This window comes from Tauraco erythrolophus, chromosome 3 (genome assembly GCF_009769465.1).
Source record: "Tauraco erythrolophus isolate bTauEry1 chromosome 3, bTauEry1.pri, whole genome shotgun sequence".
NCBI lineage: Eukaryota > Metazoa > Chordata > Aves > Musophagiformes > Musophagidae > Tauraco > Tauraco erythrolophus.
Genome location: NC_141467.1, coordinates 16,130,492 through 16,136,971, shown reverse-complemented (window position 1 = coordinate 16,136,971; position 6,480 = coordinate 16,130,492).

Sequence of the window (6,480 nt, the reverse complement as noted above, 5' to 3'; positions counted from 1 at the left end):
CTGACGGGGCACGTGCAAGGTAGTAGGTTTTTCAGGCTTACTGAATACTAAATTTCACTGCAGTATTTGAATAGCCGTGAAAGCAATATATCAGCTTTCTCTTTTCCAATAAGTCTTTTCCTTCTACAGTATTTTTATTATTATAAATTAGGATGAAAGATTTTGCCTGCAGCCAATTTTAAACTTTTAAACATTGTTTATCAATGATTCAATCCAAATATTACTTCAAGTATAAATTTTAAGCGCTGTGGAATTTTGAGGTTGGCTTTTCATTCAGGGTATGTGTATGTGTGTGTGTGTGCTTAGCTTTTACTTCTCTATCTGTGACCTCTATCTGTACATTTTTAAGTATGCTTGGGAAGCTCTTTCTCTACCTTTTGAACACACTGGAGGAATTCAGCATTTTTCAGGAATGCCAAGATCTTGGAAATTACTTTCTTTAACATTTTGTTAAATTGGACAACTGAGTAAAGGAAAGGTTGCAATTTGAAGACACATTGTTAACAGATAAGAGAGAATCCACAAAAACTAACTGCATGCCCTCCTACAAAGACATAAACTGAGGAAAAGCTTCATTCATAGCTAAGGCCTTAGAGACTGTTCGATCCAAGGTTGCAACTGATCTGTCTGCTATGACTGACTGGCCCTGAACATCACATATGTTATTCAGCTTATACATCCTTGTGTGAGCATAGGTAGAAAAGAGTTATAACTTTGCACACTTCTATTTGGAACGGTGAGCAATGAAGTCATCTGCAGTACCTGCTAATGGGTGGGTTACTTAAACATATAATGCCTTACATAAATACAGCTTGTCAGTATATATCAAGAGCAGCAGAAACAATGCAGATGATATTTTACTGGTGCCATTGACCTAGCCTTTGCTGACACATTTATCGAGAAAGACCATATACCTGGAGCAAGAAGATTTTTTCATAAAGTATACTGCTGCTTACTACATAGGATTTGCCACATTTTCCAGATCAAGACCTTATTCTATCCATATCTAATGTTATTCTATTTGATATTTTTAGTTAAAAATGAGAAAAAGCAAATACCAAAACTAAATGTGAAAAGAGAAGTTTTACTAGAGGAGGATCAACCAGGCTGTCATTTTAAAAGCTCAAGCTCACCTGCAGACATTTTAGTTTAAATGAACAGTGCATCATATTGGAAAAAATGTAAAGGTACTAGGGATTTTATTTTATTTTATTTTATTTTATTTTATTTTATTTTATTTTATTTTATTTTATTTTATTTCACTGTAATATTTCTTGATTCCAGAAGCAGCTTTCTCTAATTTTCCTACCTCTTTCATGCCTCTAGTGAAAACAGTGCTTTCACAGCAGGCTTTTTGCTTAATTTTTCCCTTTCCTAGACTGTACAACTAAACTATATAATAAATGCTAGCTGGTTAGCCAGCTTACATCCTCTTGGCAGGTTGCTGCCATTGCTCCCCTGCACCTCAGCCTCGAACTCAGCTTCATTTGCAGGCTTTTGCCTCTGACTCGAGCCTTAAGAAATTCTGCTGATGAATGTACTGTTTAAAGATGATTCTGTTTTGACTTCTGTTTGCTTTCCTACCTCCACCACCAAACGACTTATCACCTTTCTGCTATCTGAATTTAGCTTTCCCACAATGCCACAGGCAAAAATATGATTTATGTCCTGTACAATCAGCTAAAAAAGAAAAAAAAATTAAAAAGTCAATTTAGTTTAAACAGTCAATAAAGGTGTTATGAGAGGCAGATATTATCCACTCTGCTAGCAGACCTATAGAGCTTCTCCTTTAGCTGGGGCAGGCAATGAGAACCAGGGTCAGTAACATCACGAGTAGATATATTAGCTATGCAGTTAGCCATGTTCATATGGACTTGAAGGTTGATACAACTCTAGTTTTAACTCTGAGTGACTTTGAGTAGCTAACAAAAACATTAGGTAGTTACAATAGCTATTTAGCAGCTTCTTTCTTGTTTGTGTTGTTGGAAGTAAAATTTCAAAGAAACTCAGAAAAATTGTTTCACTGTAAGAGTGTCTGATGCAATACAAACCTGATCAGCATTTGTTTTAAAAAAAAAGCCAAACCAAAAAGTTATAAAATTATTTCTAAGAAGTATAATTAAATGAAAAAATATAGATTTATAATCAAGGAAAAAAAGAGGTAGTCTCTTAAGTATGAGAGATTATGAAAAAAATACATTCTCATGCTTATTGCTTCTTAGTTGAATATAAATATTTACCAGGAGTTTCTTTAATAACCCTGAATATGTTGTTGAATGGAATAGCTGTAACAAGTTTCTAAACAGTATTCTCCAAAAACTATGCACATAAAAGCACAGAGCAATTTCTTATTAAAATCCAATATAAACTTAGCCTACTTTGTGATTTATCGCAGGCATAGTTAAAACTACATGTTCAGTAATATTTTTGTATGATATATTTACATTCTACCAAACATAGTGCAAAACTGTACTGTTCAGGAAGGTAAAATTCTGACAGCACTGGAAAGAGAGCTAAGGTTTTCAGCTTATATCATATGTTTATGGTGAAATTTTCAGACACTCATATCCCAAGAGCAGATGTGCCCATCGTCATCAAGAATTTTTTTTTACAGAGCAGAGAAACACACATAAGCTACATAATTTTTGTGATTTCTAATATATATATACTAATATTATGATTACAATGTGGATTTTCTTCATTGCCAAAATGACTTTAAAAATGAAAAATTTTGCTTGACCATAGAAATATGTATGCGTTTCAGGTGCATCTCAAACACAACATGTGTACACTCCATGTATATTGGAATACATCTGTGTACCGTCTAGTTCATACCATCCATTCCATTCCAATTCATATGCATACCATGTATTATAATCTTAAATGTAGTCACTCCTGCATCTAGAGTAGCAAAGACAAAAGAGTTGTTTTATGCAGAATAGACTGCACTTATGCTAGCCATGCAGATTGCCTGTCTAAAGTTATTTTAGCTTGGCACTGGAGCTCCTGGGCGATTGGCATACTGAGTGGCAATAAGGCTTCCTGCCTGCTTCACAGATGGCTCGGAATGCAAGCAGCCAAGACACAGAGAATACTGTGCATCTGTGCAAGCCAAAATTCCCGCATGGTGTGTTTGGAGTTGCTGTTTAGCCAGCTTGGATTTAGATCTGTTTTGTGTTATCAAACCATAACGTCTGCAGCAGTTTGTAGCACGGCTGGGGTTTAGCTCCGTTATTAAGAGCCGACATGGCCTCAATGGAATTTGTGTTCATTCTTTTATGTGTAAGAAGTTTTCCAAAATGTGGGCCAATCGCCTTGCGTCAGTTAAGTGTCTTTTACAATAAACCAGCCTTCTTGTCCCTTTTCCACATCCAGCTGTTTTGTTATTAAGTCCTTGTGTAATGATAATCTTTCCTGATGTATTCTATGACAGCTATTGAAGCCTTACTCAGATTTGTCAGTGTAATTACATTTATAATCGGTAAGAAGAGTGGATCAGAATCCTATTTAAAGCTTGCATCCAAATTTTCTGATAATGTTCATATTAAATTTTGGAAACTGAGCTTTTATAAATGACCTGAAAAAATATTTAACTTGGGTAATTTCATCCTATCTCTGATTCTCTGTGGGTCGTAGATATCCAATGTCAAATATTGAGAGTGAAAAAACTTCACTGTACCCTTACGCTGTTGTCTGTCATGTTCCTTATTTTTTCAGCAACAAAAGTACTCCAGCATGGGAAAATATTTTAACAGAGTACTTTTTTGGAGCATGTAATTCTTATCATGTTTTGAAGTGAAAGTTGGTCCATTCAAAGAGAATGGCCTCAATCTCTGTAAAAACTCAAGCATGTAGTTTAGGTACTGAGTATGAATAATTTAAGTTATTTAAGTTTAGCAACGTCTGGAAAGTTTTGGTTTTGACACAGGTGGCGACATTTAGTTTCTGTTAATTGACTGAAAGCAGGAAATCAGTGATGAGATAATTTGGTGTCTGTGGAAGAAGGACGATTAGAGCTGATGACACATTTGCGATGGGCTACTCCAATCAAAGTATCAAAATCTTTTTCATGTCGTTTTCACCTTAACAATGCTGTAAATGTGGAATTGACAGAGATGTTTTAGTCAATGGACTAATGTACTTCAAAAGTGTTATGGGATACATATGTACAAAAATAATTATGTAAATGTAATGATTTGTTTTAAAAAGGCTTTTCAAAAATGGCTTCATTGTTGAGCCCATTTGCCAAATAATTTCTCTGCCAGTCTTGGTTTTAGGAAGATTTGCCTTTGTAACAGTACTTCCTTAATTACAGAAATGGAAAATATTAACTGTTAATTTTTGTCTTTCGACTTCTACTGAAACAAATCGTTTTCTAGTTATCAGTTTGGCATGACTGATTTGAACTAATCCTGGGGAGGGCAGTGGGAATTATTATTGATCTTTCTTAATCTCAATGCAGCCTGATAACCAACACAAAATTAACAGTTCTTGCAGGGATTTCTGCTTGCATCAAAGCTCAGAAGGAAATAAGGCCATTTTCTGCTGTTGGTGTTGTAATATTTCAGTAGAAACTGCTCACGGAGTTTGAAGAATATTACTATTTTTATTAACCTCAGCTAATAAAGCCTCATAAATCTGATAAATCTCAGTTTATCAGCTTGATTATTCTATTTTTCTAAAGCCCACAGGACTAAAGGCTTTTCCTAGTTAACAGCTCCCCCAGTCATCTGTCTGCCTTAAGTTTTCAGGTACATGTTTCTGAACAAATCTAAAATTAAAGATATAATAAGCAGTTAGGGAGGAAAAAGGTGGAATGGATTGCAAATTTTGAGAAAGGAAGGTGGCAGGCAGTTGAAGAGAGGAAGAGAAAATGTAGGAAAGGCTTGCTCTCTCACAGCATGGGAATGAAGATATTGTTGTGCATGTGCAGAGGCAGAGCCTCGAGAAAAATCATTCATGACCAGAATGCCGCTGCGCTGTATCTTTCACACTAAACAAGCAGCTCTGGAGAACCTACAGCAGTGATACGTCACAAGATAGAACAGAAGATATATTTGGATGAGAGAGGTTAAAGGGGCTCTCTGACAGTATTAGCCATCATCAAAGACGTTAGGCTAAACATTTTAGCAGTCTAATTGTTGCCAAAATTTCTACTGGCATGAGATGAAAGATGAGAGAGTGGATAATGAGTTAGTTGAGTCAACGTATAAGAAGGAAATCCTCCAAAATGAAAGGGCATCACAGGAGAAATTATGAAAAAGCTGAAATTATACCCTGTGTACAATGTGGGATGATATCGCAGGGCAGCAAAGGATAAAGTTGATATTTGCATGGCAATTGAAAATGCTTTGAAAGAATGAATTAATGATGGAAAGATAAAATGATGTTACGATTTGAGAAAGTCATAGCAGTTTCTGCTTCTGTTGTTCTAGCACTTTTGCTGAAAATCTCTTTAGTTCTTTTTGTGCAAGAAATGCCATTTTTTGATTTAAATAATTTTCTGAGAGGTCATGTTAGCTATAAATAACAGACTCCTTGAGTAAAATTTTTTTAAAGTCTTAAATGAAGAAAAAATGTTGTAATCACAAGGAATAACTAGTATTATTAATCTTGAGGACCCATAACTCTTGAGGTTTATATTATTAGAACTAATTAGTAGTTTTGTCCAAAAAACAGTACCATGTGAATAATATAGCTTCCAAATTTGGAAATAACCACCCATAAATGCTTGAGTTGTACTAAATATTGATTTTTTTTCTAGTAAAGTAATACGTATTTTTTGTTAAATCATATAATGGTTCTGAAAGGGATGTCATCTGCCGTTCATCTGCTTACTTCTTCATCCTGGTCCCCCAATGGTATATATATAAATACATATACACAAATACACAGAATACTGAATTTGTGCATATACAAATATGTAGAATATCACATCATAGCTGATGCTGGGTATCTGTCTCCCTGTACATAACAATAGTTAAACAATCCTATTGAACCCATGCAAAATATGGCTGCACAAAATGTGGTAGTCTTCATTTTGAGTTACTTTCTGTTGCTTTCTCTGCTTGTACCATCTTCCTCAAGTAACTACAGGGAACAATTATTATTGCAGAGGCAGTTATAAATCTTTCTTGATCAGTCATTCAAGTCAACATATTACGCTTGTTTCTGCATTTCTTAAAAAAAAACCCGTCTATAGTCTATGTAAACCTGTTTGATTTGATAAGGGGCAACACAACACATAAGTGTTTTTACAAAATTTAATCTATTTTGTCATAACGGAGCTTTCCGTTGCAGAGCATGTTAGACTTCCTTTCTTTCCGAGCTTAGCATTTATTTGAGTACTGAAATATTTACAATTTTTTTTTTTGACATTGCCTCAGTGTTTTACCAGGTGAAACCCATGAATGCTCACTAGAAGGTGCTCTTTCCCTCACCCGAAGCAGATCAGTTTCTTACTTTTTGACCCGACTCTAT